The sequence below is a fragment of the Kogia breviceps genome, chromosome 5 (genome assembly GCF_026419965.1).
Source record: "Kogia breviceps isolate mKogBre1 chromosome 5, mKogBre1 haplotype 1, whole genome shotgun sequence".
Taxonomy (NCBI): domain Eukaryota; kingdom Metazoa; phylum Chordata; class Mammalia; order Artiodactyla; family Physeteridae; genus Kogia; species Kogia breviceps.
The window spans coordinates 43713436-43730154 of NC_081314.1; the positions used below are offsets into that span (position 1 = coordinate 43713436).

Genomic DNA, 16719 nt, shown 5'->3' on the forward strand with positions numbered 1-16719 from the left:
TCAATATTAAGGTATATGTATGTGTTAGATGAGTGTATGTGCATATGGGACCCAGAATTTATTTTTTCTGGAATTGATATCATTGAAACAGTTATTCTAGTTTTGTCTGTTTGGAGGTTGAAGTCCACTCAAAACAGTTTATTTAATTAGAAGATGTTAAAGTGAAATAAAATCTTGTTTAGTAGCTTAAATCAGCAGTCCCCAACCTTTTCGTCACCAGGGACCAGTTTCGTTGAAGACAATTTTTCCATGGACGGGGGTGTGGTGTTGAGGTTGGGGGGTTGGTTCAGGTGGTAATGCGAGCCATGGGGAACGATGGAGAGCGGCAGCTGAAGCTTCGTTCACTTGCCCACCACTCACCTCCTGCTGTGCAACCTGGTTCCTAATAGGCCACAGACCGGTATCAGTGGTTGGGGTGGTGGTTGGGGACCCCTGGCTTAAATTACAGCTTCTTGTTTGTTTTATTCCAAACCAACATTGGTACCTTTTATTCTATGAAGTGTTTAGAACATCTTAGAATTTATCCTCTTTTGTTAGCCTTTCAACACCCTATATATGTTCACTCTAATACTTCAATACATAAGTGTTTATCTTTAGTGTATCACTTTTCAGTGTTAAATTGAAGAGCTTACCAAGATTTTGGATATGGTTCCTTGAGATCTTGATTCTATGAAGAATTAAGTTTATTGAAGGTTATGGGGCTCTTCTCATACCTCTCTTTTTCACAGTTGTCTGTGTGTTTATTTTTTAATCCAGATTTACAGTGATATTATATAAAACTGCCTGGATTGTTGGCTTTTATGTATTCTTTGAAATGATAAATTTGTGGTGAATTTTGGGAGAGTGTAACATTATTGTGTGACTTTCTTTCCCTGATCACCCCCCATAGCCATTAATGTACGTTGAGCAGTTTTGGTCCTGAAAACTTCTGAGTTCTGTCTTTTTCTAGTTTTAAGGACTGTTGAATGTTATAGAAGAGGAGATAGAGTTGGATATCTGGCTTTAGAGTTAGGGAGCCTGACTTAGCCAGAGTTGGTAGAATGAAGTGAGGATCAGAGAGGATATGGGGGAAATCTGCTGATAAAGGGAGAAAGTCAGGAGGATGATAGTTGAAGAGAGGATGTAGAGTAGGTTTCTAAGACTGGAAAATAGAGTGGGTTTTTAAGACTGGAAAATATGGACTAAGAGGATGAATAAATTACGTCAGTCAAGGAAATGCCATGCTCCTTGTTCTTTTTTTCCTCCTCCTTTTGGTTTACACTTTAGATATTACATGACTATGTGAAATGACTATGATTTTTACTGGTCATTAAATCTTTGCTTTCTACTTCACCAAGTTTTACTTTTTAGAATAATATTTACACAGTTGTGTGAAGTTGATATTACAATAAAGCATTATTTGGGGTATTTTAAAGGTAAGAAATATGAGAGCATGAATCAAAAGGGAGGGAGGTCGGGTGGCTTCAGGAAAGGGTTCCATATGGTGACATTAATTTTGAAGGTCAGCACCAGCTTTACAGGTTAGATTCTGCCATCACTCAGAACTGATTTTGTTCAAGGGACTGATTCCTGGATGACAGGTTCACAAGATAATAATGTTGTATTTGTCATTATTTCTTAAATCTCAACAAAGGCAATGAACAAGGTCGAAACAAGAGGTGTCAGTTGAAGGGCCATGCGTACTGATGCCAAAAAGCTGTGAGTAGCCTGATTTAGTCATCTTCATGGTTTTAGTGGACCATAGTACAGGGTGGTATTATGTCAATGTGCCCTCCCTTCTGATTAATGCTAAGGCCACACGAATTCATACCTTTTAGTATGATCTGAAATCAGGATGGGGGGGGGGGTTGATGTATACATTTAATATGGTAGTATTTATATATGACAGATACACTCCGTTTTGCTCCAGAAATAACTTATATATATTTTTTACAGCTTACATGTTTATTTCCTAAACCTGGTCTTTAAGCCATTCAGGGCAGAGCATGGGTCTTATACTTTTTTGTATCAGTGTACCTAATGTACATGGTAGTTTTTCATAAATATTTATTGGGTATTGATCAGATATGCTCATTCATTCATTTGTTCACTTGTTCAGTCAACAATACTTGAATGTCTTCTATTTGTCAAGTATATGTCAGGTAATGGGGACATAACGGCAGGCTACTCTTACTTGGAGATTTCATGCAGGTGGCAAAATAAGCATATATAGAAGGGAAGATACATAAGTAATTACAGTAAAATCAGATGAATGTTTCACTAGGAAACTAACTGTTATGTGTTAGGGTACTTTTGGCTATAAGAACAAAACCTAACTAAACTAGCTTAAACCAAGAGCAGCAAACTTTTTGTGAAGAGCTCGGTAGTAAATAAATTAGGCTTTCTAGGCCATATGTCTCTGTTGCCAACTACTGAACTCTGCCCTTTTAGCATGAAAGCAGCCATAGATAATACTAAATGAGTGGCATGGCTGTATTCCAGTAAAGTTTTATAGTTTATTTACAAAAATGGGCAGCTGGCTATATTTGCCCATGGGTTGTAGTTTGTCAACATCTGGCTTAAACAATTAAGTACATTTATTGCTAATATAAGAAAAAGTTCGGAGGTAAGCAGACTTGTGCCCTTTTTATCATTCCAACAGGCCAGTCTCAGCACACTGGGTTTCATCCTCAGTCTTGACACATTTTGGTTGCAAGATATTTTCATGAACTTTAAGCTGGTTGACCTAGATTAGTCAACATGTTAGGGACGGGCTTTCAGAAGAAGCAATGTTTATACACTGAAGGAAGGAAGAGATGGGAAAGAAGGGTGCATGCAAAATGAACTCCATGTGGAAATACTTGGAGGAAAGCAAGGTGGATATGGCATATTTGAGAAACTGAAGTCTCATGGGGATTAGTTTAGAGAAGAAGAGAAATAATGATGAGAGGTGATTATTGGAGTATATGTTATGCTAAGGAGAGAGTTAATTCTAAAGGCAATGAGAAGCCAGTGAAGTCTCAAGTAGAGTAATTTTATGATCAGGTCTATAAGGTATGAACAAAATGCTTTACTTACAGTGGACATAATAATAAGCATCTAAAATTTAAATATATTTTCTAGGTATCAGAAATTTTTCTAAGCATTATGTATTATCTTATTTAATTTTCATAATAACCTAGTGAAATAGGTGCTTTTATTTTCCCATTTATACAAATGAACACTTGTGATCATAGGGCTTGTAAATAAATGGCAGAGTTAGGTTTCTAATTCAGCTTCACTGACAACAGCATCTTGACTCTTAATAGTACACTATGTTTATTTCTGTAATAATTCATGATTATTGATGATGATATATAGTGTTTGAGATCAAGTGATATGCTATTGCTTAAACTTTCCTAGAAAATAGCTAAGGAAAACAGAAAGAATTTTCTGTGCCTTTTTTTCTCTGATTGGGTCAGAAATCTGTCATTAGTAAGAGACTCATTCCTTCTTTTCTTCCTTTCTCTTCCTTACTTTCCCACATCAGCATTTAATCTGTTTATTTAGAATTACTTTTAATTATATTTAATAAAATGACAAAAAATTTCTAGACCTTAATTAAATGTTTTTCTGTGATGGTTTTATTGGCTCTTTTGAAATTTTTATTTTTTTTTAAGAACACGTGTAGGTGGAGAGAAAGGAGAAAAGATTCACAAATGATTGAGTTTGGACTTAGATGTATTAGTTCATTGTGATTGTATGACTCAATGACAAATATTTTAGCTTGTGCTAAATAACCTAGATGCTTCCTCGCATAACAGAAAATAACAACTCATGTGATTCTGTTTCTTTATATGTAACAATCTTTGTTTTTATCAAACCACTTTGAAAATATCAATATTTATAAATATTGATAGAACATAAAGCATATATTTATGAAATATAAAGCAAGGAGAGTAAGAACAATAATGTTAAGGGAATATTTTATAAATTGGGAAAAATAAAAGCAGGAGAGAAAGAAATGCTCAAGCAGGAATTTATGAGCCTAATAATAAGGAAGAGCTTTTTTTATTAGCCTTTTGAGAAAAAAGATATAAAATTAGGCAATTCTGAAAAGGCTTTTAAAAATAGCAGCTAATTAAGTACAAGTTCTGGAAATTCCTGGAACATTTGAATGATTATAATTAGGATTTGTCTGTAATGTCATAAGTTGATCTATTTTATAATTTTGCTGAATAAGGGAGACCTAATATAAACTAGAAGGATATCAGGAGTTTGTAGGGATTAAAAGGTGCCTTTCCTTACAACACTGAGTGAAAGATTAATATAAGAAAGACACTGACCAAACCTTGTCTTAGATTTTATCAAAAAGGTTTAATGACTTTAATTTTTAATGTTCTACATTTATAAAATTTGGTTTCTAAGAATATTTAATTTTTAAAATATTGATACAGATTTTGTTTTTATTAGTTTCCCCCCCAAATTTTTAGAACAAATATTCAGCGTATCATTAGATAATTATATTTCTTTTCTGAGGACATGTCTTTGCAATATGAAAACAAATTTTATTAATACTAGAGTTATTAAATTGAAATTGGACATTAACAACATCATTTTAAGCAAGCTTTTATTGGGAGTCAAAAATCAGAAATATGAAACTTGCCATGGCATCTCATAATTACAACTTGGTTTGATGATTGTGAACATTGTACACCCCATTTGAGTCTTCTGTGGATTAGTATCTTAACTGAGCCTTCTTTAGAAACATTTTAATCAAATTCCAAAAAGTATAGTCATCCACTATAAAACATTTTATGGACTTTCTTGAAAAATTAGTTGAGTAAATGTCAGTGCCACCAGTGACATTCTACTATTGATTTTAAATCATAGTGCCATCCTTAATAGTAGAATTTGGATGGATTTGATTTAATTTTATTATTATTTTTTAATGTTTATTTATTTTTATTTATTTTATTTTTGGCTGCATTGGGTCTTCACTGTGGCGTGTGGGTTGTGGCGTGTGGGATCTTTTTGTTGTGGCATGCAGGCTCTTCCTTGCGGCGCGTGGGCTTCTCTCTAGTTGTGGCACACGGACTTCTCTCTAGTTGTGGTGTGTGGGTTTTCTCTCTCTAGTTGTGGCACACAGGCTCCAGAGTTCATGGGCTCTGTAGTTTGTGGCACGTGGGCTCTCTAGTTGAGGCATGTGGGCTCAGTAGTTGTGACGTGTGCGCTTAGTTGCCCCGCGGCATGTGGGATATTAGTTCCCTGACCAGGGATTGAACCTGCGTCTCCTGCATTGGAAGGTGGATTCTTTACCACTGGACCACCAAGGAAGTCCTTGATTTAACTTTATTTTCAATTATGATTTAAACCACCAGCCAGGAAAGTTTGGTTTAAAGCAGTTATTGCCTAGTAAAATGCTTTCTTAATTTGAGTAACTTTAGGATTCATCAGGAACCTAATTTAGTATTCCATAGCCTATTCTCCCCTATGATGTGCTACTGTGAAAGGTTTTCACTTTTATTATATGCTTATTAGCTTTTCAGTAGGTGGATGTTGTACTCAGAAATGTGCCCATCAGGACTTCTGGAATATTTTGCCCAAACGCTTGCGTCGTTTATATTTATCTTCCTCATTTCCTTTATATAACTTTCTGAAGCTTTGTACTTTTAGAGAGAGGTTAAGAATTTCCCTCTGGATACAGATTTTGACAACTGAAGCAGTGCTTTTTGGTAGGTAATTGGAGGGGAATGCATTTAAGCAGAATTTTTAAATTTTTTTGGCCGCATCACATGGCATGTGGAATTTCCCCAACCAGGGATTGAACCTATGCCCCCTGCATTGGAAGCATGGAGTCTTAACCACTGGACCGCCAGGGAAGTCTTAAATAGAATTTCTTAAATGTGACTCTCACTAAATCATTTGTCTTAAGTCTTTTTGAAAATATGTATAGAAGCCACTTGGGATAGCAGTGAACTTGGGCTTCAGTTATAGCCCATGCTATTATGGGCTATAGTTATAGCCCATTTTTCCTACCTAGTGCTTGGCAGAAGGTGTTGGAAGTGATTTGGGAATGCTGGACTCTGAGTTTGACAGCAGTTACATACTCTTAGAGGCTGTCATATTTTTCTTTACCTCATTTCTTTATGCAGCAGGAAATCATTTATGCTGATTTACCCCTATTTGCATATAGGTTATACAGTTCTGTGGTGCAGAGCGTTCTTAGAACTCCTTTTAAGTGTCTGTTTGGATCAAAGCAGGGCTGTGTGATAGCTGTTGTCTGACACCAAGCTGTGTGGTGTTGTTTTCATTAAACATTTATTACACTTCGAATGTGACAGCAGGCAACTTTGTGCCAGGATAACATGTTTTCATGCAAAATTTATTGAAAAAGACGAGACTCTGTAAAGAGATCTTGTTGGCTTTCACCAATGGCGAAGGGTAAATGTTTGGTTCAAAAGAAATATACCTTTAACACATGTCATTGTAACATGCGAAAGAAGCTTCATACCGTCAATTTTGTTAAGCAGGTAAACAAAACCATCTTTAAAGTGTGCGCGCTGGATATTTTTTCCTTTTTAAATTAAAGGTTTTACAATTTCCATGTGAATTGAATGAATACCATAACAGTGGCTTATTATGTTGTTGGGTATTTTATATTACAGTGAAATTTACCACCCAGTTTCCATTATGTGGGTTTGGGTATTTGTCACTAGCTATTAGTTTTGTTTAACAGAAACAATCTGTTATTTTTCAAAAAGGTGAGGTCAAGAAAGGGAATCCATCATAACAAAAAGAATAATCAACAAAAGCAGGAGACAAGGGTTTCATAAGTTCTCCCCCAGGTCACCACCTTTCTCTTATTCATTATATTAGTACTTTTAATTATCCCAGAGTTTGCCCAATGGAATTTGACTTGAATTATGCCTCATAGAGCATTAAATGGCATGAATTGTAGGTTCATTCTTTCTTTTTTTGTGGTTGCCTGACTGTAAAAAGACTTGGAATGAGAGAAGGTACTTTTATTTTCCTTTTTCATTCCACAAGAAGCTGATTTGATGAATTATGGTTGTATGAAGAATTAGTAAGAGTGAAAGTAGCCACAAGCTGGCTACTACTCACATGAACTATCAAAAATTTGGTGAGAACCCTTACAAGAGGTATTACAAAAATTATGTTGGCATTACCATTCAAGATTAAAAGGAGAGAAGTAGTGAGTTGTATGTGATGGAAGGAACTTTGTCTTTGGAACCATGCAGAATCCACACAAACCTTCAACTTCGGACTTACTTTGCTTTGGAGCTATTAAAGGATAATTTTTTAAAAAGGTAAAATCATGATTCATAAACATGTACATAAACCCATGCCAAAGCTGTTAGCTCATTAATGAGGGAACCCAGTAAGATGTTACATGGAGCTCAGGGAGAATCCAAAGAACGGACACATACATACGCCACCAGGAATACTGGACACAAACTTGCTTAATTGATTCAAAATTGCCTTCTTCCACGTGGGGAGGGAAATCAATTATAACTCCACTGGAAAAATTCTTTTTCATATCTATGGAAAATAAACTTTTGCATTGCTATCAATTATTGATAATTTGTGGAATTTAAAAATATGTCAGATGAGGAAAAGCAGAAAAGTGGAGATAACTTGGAAATGTACCCTAGACAAAACAGCCAATCATCTTATTTGGTCATCTCATATCATTTAAAATTTTTCCTGACAAGGGCAAGTTATTCTTGTTAAGCCTTAAATTTCTTCTGTAAAATTAGGATAATGATAGTTGAAAAGCTGGAAAGATTAGAAGCAGTGTGTGTAAGAGGCAAGTACTATGTAGTAGGATTTCAATAAATGGTAGTTATTTTATTTCTTATTAATAACACAAATTTAATTATTGATTCCCGTGATTACCAATTTCTCAGCTGTCATTCTTTTTTCTTACTTTTGTGTCTGTTTAAAGAAATATTCCCTCAGCCTTAAAAACTCTTTCTTCCCTACCTCTCCTGACAGTTCCGTTGATGTTTTGGGCTCATTTTAGAGGTCACATCTTTTATGAAGTATTTCCTGCCCCTCATGAGTGTGCTAAATAGCTCTGCAGTTAGCACTCATAGTATGTACACCTGAACAGAGAGCTTTGTAAAGAGAGCTTTGTATAAAATTTCATAATTGCCAGATTACACATATTCAATACCTTGTCTATTGTATTCAACATTGTATTTCTATTTTCTTGGATCATAACAAGTACTGAAATATTTGTAGAATGTATAAATAAGTAATGGTTTCAGAAGTTATTTCTAGGTAACCAAATGCAGCTTTTAAGCATTTAAAAATGGTAAAATTGAATTTTGGGTATTAGGAAAATAACAACCTTTTTTCCTACTACTCCATGCCTGGTATAAGTGTGCATGTGCACACACATAAATATATCACTTCCATCAAAGTCCCTAGACTATTTTTTTTTAACATCTGTATTGCAGTATAATTGCTTTACGATGGTGTGTTAGTTTCTGCTTTATAACAAAGTGAATCAGTTATACATATACATATATCCCCATACCTCTTCCCTCTTGCGTCTCCCGCCCTCCCACCCCTCTAGGTGGTCACAAAGCACCGAGCTGATCTCCCTGTGGTATGTGGCTGCTTCCGACTAGCAATCTGTTTTACATTTGGTAGTGTATATATGTCCATACCACTCTCTCACTTTGTGCCAGCTTACCCTTCCCCCTCCCTGTATCCTCAGTTCCATTCTCTAATAGGTCTATGTCTTTATTCCTGTCTTACCCCTAGGTTCTTCATTACCATTTTTTGGTTGTTTTTTAGATTCCATATATATGTGTTAACATACAGTATTTGTTTTTCTCTCTGTGAATTACTTCACTCTGTATGACAGACTCTTAGGTCCATGCACCTCACTACAGGTAGCTCAAATTTGTCTCTTTTTATGGCTGAGTAATATTCCAGTGTATATATGTGCCACATCTTCTTTATCCATTCATATGTTCATGGACACTTAGGTTGCTTCGATGTCCTGGATATTGTAAATAGAGCTGCAATGAACATTGTGGTACATGACTCTTTTTGAATTATTGTTTTCTCTGGGTATAGCCCGGTAGTGGGATTGCTGGGTCGTATGGTAGTTCTATTTTTAGTTTTTTAAGGAACCTCCGTACTGTTCTCCATAGTGGCTGTATCAATTTACATTCCCAGCAACAGTGCAAGAGGGTTCCCTTTGCTCCACACCCTCTCCAGCATTTATCGTTTGTAGATGTTGTGATGATGGCCATTCTAACTGTGTGAAGTGATACCTCATTGTAGTTTTGATTTGCATTTCTCTAATGATTAATGATGTTGAGCATTCTTTCATGTGTTTGTTGGCAATCTGTATATCTTCTTTGGAGAAATGTCTATTTAGGTCTTCTGTCCATTTGGGGATTTTTTTTTTTTTTTTTTTTTTTTTTTTTTTTTTTTTTTTTTTATTGAGCTGCACAAGCTGCTTGTAAAGTTTGGAGATTAATCCATTGTCAGTTGCTTCATTTGCAAATATTTTCTCTCATTCTGAGGGTTGTCTTTTCGTCTTGTTTATGGTTTCCTTTGTTGTGCAAAAGCTTTTAGTTTCATTAGGTCCCATTTGTTTATTTTTGTTTTTATTTCCCTTTCTCTAGGAGGCGGGTCAAAAAAGATCTTGCTGTGATTTATGTCATAGAGTGTTCTGCTTATGTTTTCCTCTAAGAGTTTTATAGTGTCTGGCCTTACATTTAGGTCTTTAATTGAGTTTATTTTTGTGTAGAGTGTTATGGAGTGTTCTAATTTCATTCTTTTACTTGTAACTGTCCAGTTTCCCCAGCACCACTTATTGAAGAGGCTGTCTTTTGTTCACTGTATAGTGTTGCCTCCCTTATCAAAGACAAGGTGACCATATGTGTGTGGGTTTATCTCTGGACTTTCTATCCTGTTCCATTGATCTATATTTCTGTTTTTGTGCCAGTACCATACTGTCTTGATTACTGTAGCTTTGTAGTATAGTCTGAAGTCCGGGAGCCTGATTCCTCCAGCTCTGTTTTTCTTTCTCAAGATTGCATTGGCTGTTCAGGGTATTTTGTGTTGCCATACAAATTGGGAAATTTTTTGTTTTAGTTCTGGGAAAAATCCCATTGTTAGTTTGATAGGGATTGCATTGTATCTGTAGATTGCTTTGGGTAGTAGAGTCATTTTCATAATGGTGATTCTTCCAATCCAAGAACATGGTATGTCTCTCCATCTGTTTGTATCATCTTTAATTTCTCTCATGAGTGTCTTATAATTTTCTGCATACAGGTCTTTTGTCTCCTTAGGTAGGTTTATTCCTAGATATTTTATTCTTTTTGTTGCAGTGGTAAATGGGAGTGTTTTGTTAATTTCACTCTCAGATTTTTCATCATTACTGTATAGGAATGCAAGAGATTTCTCTGTATTAATTTTGTATACTGCTACTTAACCAAATTCTTTGATTAGTGCTAGTAGTGTTCTGGTAGCATCTTTAGGATTCTCTATGGATAATATCATGTCATCTGCAAACAGTGACAGTTTTACTTCTTCTGTTCTGCTTTGTATTCCTTTTATTTCTTTTTCTTCTTTGATTGCTGTGGCTAAAGCTTCCAAAACTATGTTGAATAATAGTGGTGAGAGTGGGCAACCTTGTCTTGTTCCTGATCTTAGTGGGAATGGTTTCAGTTTTTCACCACTGAGGACGATGTTAGCTGTTTGTTTGTCATATATGGCCTTTATTATGTTGAGGTAAGTTCCCTCTATGCCTGCTTTCTGTAGGGTTTTTATCATAAATGGGTGTTGAATTGTGTCAGAAGCTTTCTCTGCATCTATTGAGATGATCAAATGGTATTTCTCCTTCAGTTGGTTAATATGTGTAACACATTGATTAATTTGCATATGTTGAAGAATCCTTGCATTCCTGGGATAAACCCCACTTGATCATGGTGTATGATCCTTTTCATGTGCTGTTGGATTCTGTGTGCTAGTATTTTGCTGAGGATTTTTGCATCTATGTTCATCAGTGATATTGGCCTGTAGTTTTCTTTCTCCATGACATCTTTGTCTGGTTTTGGTATCAGGGTGATGGTGGCCTTATAGAATGAGTTTGTGAGTGTTTCTTCTTATGCAATTTTTTGGAAGAGTTTGAGAAGGATGGGTGTTAGCTCTTCTCCAAATGTTTTATAGAATTCACCTGTGAAGCCATCTGGTCCTGGACTTTTGTTTGTTGGAAGATTTTTAATCACAGTTTCAATTTCATTTTTTGTGATTGGTCTGTTCATATTTTCTATTTCTTCCTGGTTCATTCTTAGTAGGTTATACCTTTCCAAGAATTTCTCCATTTCTTCCAGGTTGTCCATTTTATTGGCATAGAGTTGCTTCTAGTAGTCTCTTAGGATGCTTTGTATTTCTGCAGTGTCTGTTGTAACTTCTCCTTTCTCATTTCTAATTTTATTGATTTGAGTCCTCTCCCTCTTTCTTGATGAGTCTGGCTAATGGTTTATCAATTTTGTTTATCTTCTTAAAGAACCATCTTTTAGTTTTTTTTTTTAATTTTTTTTTATTTTTTATTTTTTAACATCTTTATTGGAGTATAATTGTTTTACAATAGTGTGTTAGTTTTTCCTTTACAACAAACTGAATCAGTTATACATATACATATGTTCCCATATCTCTTCCCTCTTGCATCACCCTCTCTCCCACCCTCCCTATCGCACCCCTCTAGGTGGTCACAAAGCACAGAGGTGATCTCCCTGTGCTATGCAGCAGCTTCCCACTAGCTATCTAATTTACATTTGATACTGTGTATATGTCCCTGCCACTCTCTCACTTCGTCTCAGCCCACCCTTCCCCCTCCCCATATCCTCAAGTCCATGCTCTAGTAAGTCTGTGTTTTATTCCCGTCCTACCACTAATCTCTTCATGACATTTTTTTCCCTTAGAGTCCACATATATGTGTTAGCATACGGTATTTGTTTTTCTCCTTCTGACTTACTTCACTCTGTATGACAGACTCCAGGTCCATCCACCTCATTATAAATAACTCAGTTTCATTTCTTTTTATGGCTGAGTAATATTCCATTGTATATATGTGCCACATCTTCTTTATCCATTCATCTGTTGATGGACACTTAGGTTGCTTCCATGTCCTGGCTATTGTAAATAGAGCTGCAATGAATATTTTGGTACATGAGTCTTTCTGAATTATGGTTTTCTCAGGGTATATGCCCAGTAGTGGGATTGCTGGGTCGTATGGTAGTTCTATTTGTAGTTTTTTAAGGAACCTCCATACTGTTCTCCATAGCGGCTGTATCAATTTACATTCCCACCAGCAGTGCAAGAGGGTTCCCTTTTCTCCACACCCTCTCCAGCATTTATTGTTTCTAGAGTTTTTGATGATGGCCAATCTGACCGGTGTGAGATGATATCTCATTGTAGTTTTGATTTGCATTTCTCTAATGATTAATGATGTTGAGCATTCTTTCATGTGTTTGTTAGCAATCTGTATATCTTCTTTGGAGAAATGTCTATTTAGTTCTTCTGCCCATTTTTGGATTGGGTTGTTTGTTTTTTTGTTATTGAGCTGCACGAGTTGCTTATAAATTCTGGAGATTAATCCTTTGTCAGTTGCTTCATTTGCAAATATTTTCTCCCATTCTGAGGGTTGTCTTTTGGTCTTGTTTATGGTATCCTTTGCTGTGCAAAAGCTTTTAAGTTTCATTAGGTCCCATTTGTTTATTTTTGTTTTTATTTCCATTTCTCTAGGAGATGGGTCAAAAAGGATCTTGCTGTGATTTATGTCGTATAGTGTTCTGCCTATGTTTTCCTCTAAGAGTTTGATAGTGTCTGGCCTTACATTTAGGTCTTTAACCCATTTTGAGTTTATTTTTGTGTGTGGTGTTAGGGAGTGTTCTAATTTCATACTTTTACATGTAGCTGTCCAGTTTTCCCAGCACCACTTATTGAAGAGGCTGTCTTTTCTCCACTGTATATCCTTCCCTCCTTTATCAAAGATAAGGTGACCATATGTGTGTGGGTTTATCTCTGGGCTCTCTATCCTGATCCATTGATCTATATTTCTGTTTTTGTGCCAGTACCATATTGTCTTGATTACTGTAGCCTTGTAGTAGAGTCTGAAGTCCGGGAGCCTAATTCCTCCAGCTCCATTTCTCGTTCTCAAGATTGCTTTGGCTATTCGGGGTCTTTTGTGTTTCCATACAAATTGTGAAATTTTTTGTTCTAGTTCTGTAAAAAATGCCAGTGGTAATTTGATAGGGATTGCATTGAATCGGTAGATTGCTTTGGGTAGTATAGTCATTTTCACAATGTTGATTCTTCCAATCCAAGAACATGGTATATTTCTCCACCTATTTGTATCATCTTTAATTTCTTTCATCAGTGTCTTATAGTTTTCTGCATACAAGTCTTTTGTCTCCTTAGGTAGGTTTATTCCTAGATATTTTATTCTTTTTGTTGCAATGGTAAATGGGAGTGTTTTCTTAATTTCACTCTCAGATTTTTCATCATTAGTGTATAAGAATGCCAGAGATTTCTGTGCATTAATTTTGTATCCTGCAACTTTACCAAATTCATTGATTAGCTCTAGTAGTTTTCTGGTAGCATCCTTAGGATTCTCTATGTATAGTATCATGTCATCTGCAAACAGTGACAGCTTTACTTCTTCTTTTCCTATTTGGATTCCTTTTATTTCTTTTTCTTCTCTGATTGCTGTGGCTAGAACTTCCAAAACTATGTTGAATAAGAGTGGTGAGAGTGGGCAACCTTGTCTTGTTCCTGATCTTAGTGGAAATGGTTTCAGTTTTTCACCATTGAGAACGATGCTAGCTATGGGTTTGTCATATATGGCCTTTATTATGTTGAGGAAAGTTCCCTGTATGCCTACTTTCTGCAAGGTTTTTATCATAAATGAGTGTTGAATTTTGTCAAAAGCTTTCTCTGCATCTATTGAGATGATCATATGGTTTTTCTCCTTCAGTTTGTTGATATGGTGTATCACGTTGATTGATTTGCGTATATTGAAGAATCCTTGCATTCCTGGGATAAACCCCCACTTGATCATGGTGTATGATCCTTTTAATGTGCTGTTGGATTCTGTTTGCTAATATTTTGTTGAGGATTTTTGCATCTATGTTCATCAGTGATATTGGCCTGTAGTTTTCTTTCTTTGTGACGTCTTTGTCTGGTTTTGGTATCAGGGTGATGGTGGCCTCATAGAATGAGTTTGGGAGTGTTCCTCCCTCTGCTATCTGTTGGAAGAGTTTGAGAAGGATAGGTGTTAGCTCTTCTCTAAATGTTTGATAGAATTCGCCTGTGAAGCCATCTGGTCCTGGGCTTTTGTTTGTTGGAAGATTTTTAATCACAGTTTCAATTTCAGTGCTTGTGATTGGTCTGTTCAAATTTTCTATTTCTTCCTGGTTCAGTCTCGGCAGGTTGTGCATTTCTAAGAATTTGTCCATTTCTTCCAGGTTGTCCATTTTATTGGCATACAGTTGCTTGTAGTAATCTCTAATAATCTTTTGTATTTCTGCAGTATCAGTTGTTACATCTCCTTTTTCATTTCTAATTCTATTGATTTGAGTCTTCTCCCTTTTATTCTTGATGAGTCTGGCTAATGGTTTATCAATTTTATTTATCTTCTCAAAGTACCAGCTTTTACTTTTATTGATCTTTGCTATTGTTTCCTTCACTTCTTTTTCATTTATTTCTGATCTGATCTTTATGATTTCTTTCCTTCTGCTAAATTTGGGTTTTTTTTGTTCTTCCTTCTCTAATTGCTTTAAGTGCAAAGTTAGGTTGTTTATTCGAGATGCTTCCTGTTTCTTAAGGTATGATTGTATTGCTATAAACTTGCCTCTTAGAACTGCTTTTGCTGTATCCCATAGGTTTTGGGTCGTTGTGTCTCCATTGTCATTTGTTTCTAAGTATTTTTTGATTTCCTCTTTGATTTCTTCAGTGATCACTTCGTTATTAAGTAGTGTATTATTTAGCCTCCATGTGTTTGTATTTTTTACAGATCTTTTCCTATAATTGATATCTAGTCTCATAGCATTGTGGTCAGAAAAGATACTTGATATGATTTCAATTTTCTTAAATTTGCCAAGGCTAGATTTGTGACCCAATATATGATCAATCCTGGAGAATGTTCCATGAGCACTTGAGAAAAATGTGTATTCTGTTGTTTTTGGATGGAATGTCCTATAAATATCAATTAAGTCCATCTTGTGTAATGTATCATTTAAAGCTTGTGTTTCCTTATTTATTTTCATTTTGGATGATCTGTCCATTGGTGAAAGTGGGGTGTTAAAGTCCCCCATTATAATTGTGTTACTGTCGATTTCCCCTTTTAAGGCTGTTAGTATTTGCCTTATGTATTGAGGTGTCCTATGTTGGGTGCATAAATATTTACAATTGTTATATCTTCTTCATGGATCGATCCCTTGATCATTATGTAGTGTCCTTCTTTGTCTCTTGTAATAGTCTTTATTTTAAAGTCTATTTTGTCTGATATGAGAATTGCTACTCCAGCTTTCTTCTGATTTCCATTTGCATGGAATATCTTTTTCCATCCCCTTACTTTCAGTCTGTATGTGTCCCTAGGTCTGAAGTGGGTCTCTTGTAGTCAGCATATATATGGGTCTTGTTTTTGTATCCATTCAGCCAGTGTGTGTCTTTTGGTGGGAGCATTTAATCCATTTACATTTAAGGTAATTATCGATATGTATGTTCCTATTACCATTTACTTAATTGTTTTGGGTTGTTCTTGTAGGTCTTTTCCTTCTCTTGTGTTTCTTGCCTAGAGAAGTTCCTTTAGGATTTGTTGTAGAGCTGGTTTGGTGGTGCTGAACTCTCTCAGCTTTTGCTTGTCTGTAAAGGTTTTAATTTCTCCATCAAATCTGAATGAGATCCTTGCTGGGTAGAGTAATCTTGGTTGTAGGTTTTTTTCCTTCATCACTTTAAATATGTCCTGCCACTCCCTTCTGGCTTGTAGAGTTTCTGCTGAAAGATCAGATGTTAATCTTATGGGGATTCCCTTGTGTGTTATTTGTTGTTTTTCCCTTGCTGCTTTTAATATGTTTTCTTTGTATTTAATTTTTGACAGTTTGATTATTATGTGTCTTGTTGTTTTTCTCTTTGGGTTTATCCTGTATGGAACTCTCTGTGCTTCCTGGACTTGATTGATTATTTCCTTTCCTATATTAGGGAAGTTTTCAACTATAATCTCTTCAAATATTTTCTCAGTCCCTTTCTTTTTCTCTTCTTCTTCTGGGACCCCTATAATTCGAATGTTGGTGTGTTTAATGTTGTCCCAGAAGTCTCTGAGACTGTCCTCAGTTCTTTTCATTCTTTTTTCTTTCTTCTGCTCTGCAGTAGTTATTTCCACTATTTTATCTTCCAGGTCACTTATCCGTCCTTCTGCCTCAGTTATTCTGCTATTGATCCCATCTAGAGTATTTTTCATTTCATTTATTGTGTTGCTCATCGTTTCTTGCTTCCTCTTTATTTCTTCTAGGTCCCTGTTAACTGTTTCTTGCAAATTGTCTATTCTATTTCCAAGATTTTGCATCATCTTCACCATCATTATTCTAAATTCTCTTTCAGGTAGATTGGCTATTACCTCTTCATCTGTTAGGTCTGGTATGTTTTTATCTTGCTCCTTCATCTGTTGTGTGTTTTTCTGTCTTCTCATTTCGCTTATCTTACTGTGTT

At 35.7% G+C, this 16719-nt stretch overlaps 1 protein-coding gene across 9 annotated transcripts in view; it reads left to right on the forward strand.

Moving 5' to 3' along the window:
- Window positions 1–16719, forward strand: part of RSRC1 (arginine and serine rich coiled-coil 1) — a 443255-nt gene that overhangs the window by 125831 nt on the left and 300705 nt on the right. The window lies entirely within an intron of this gene.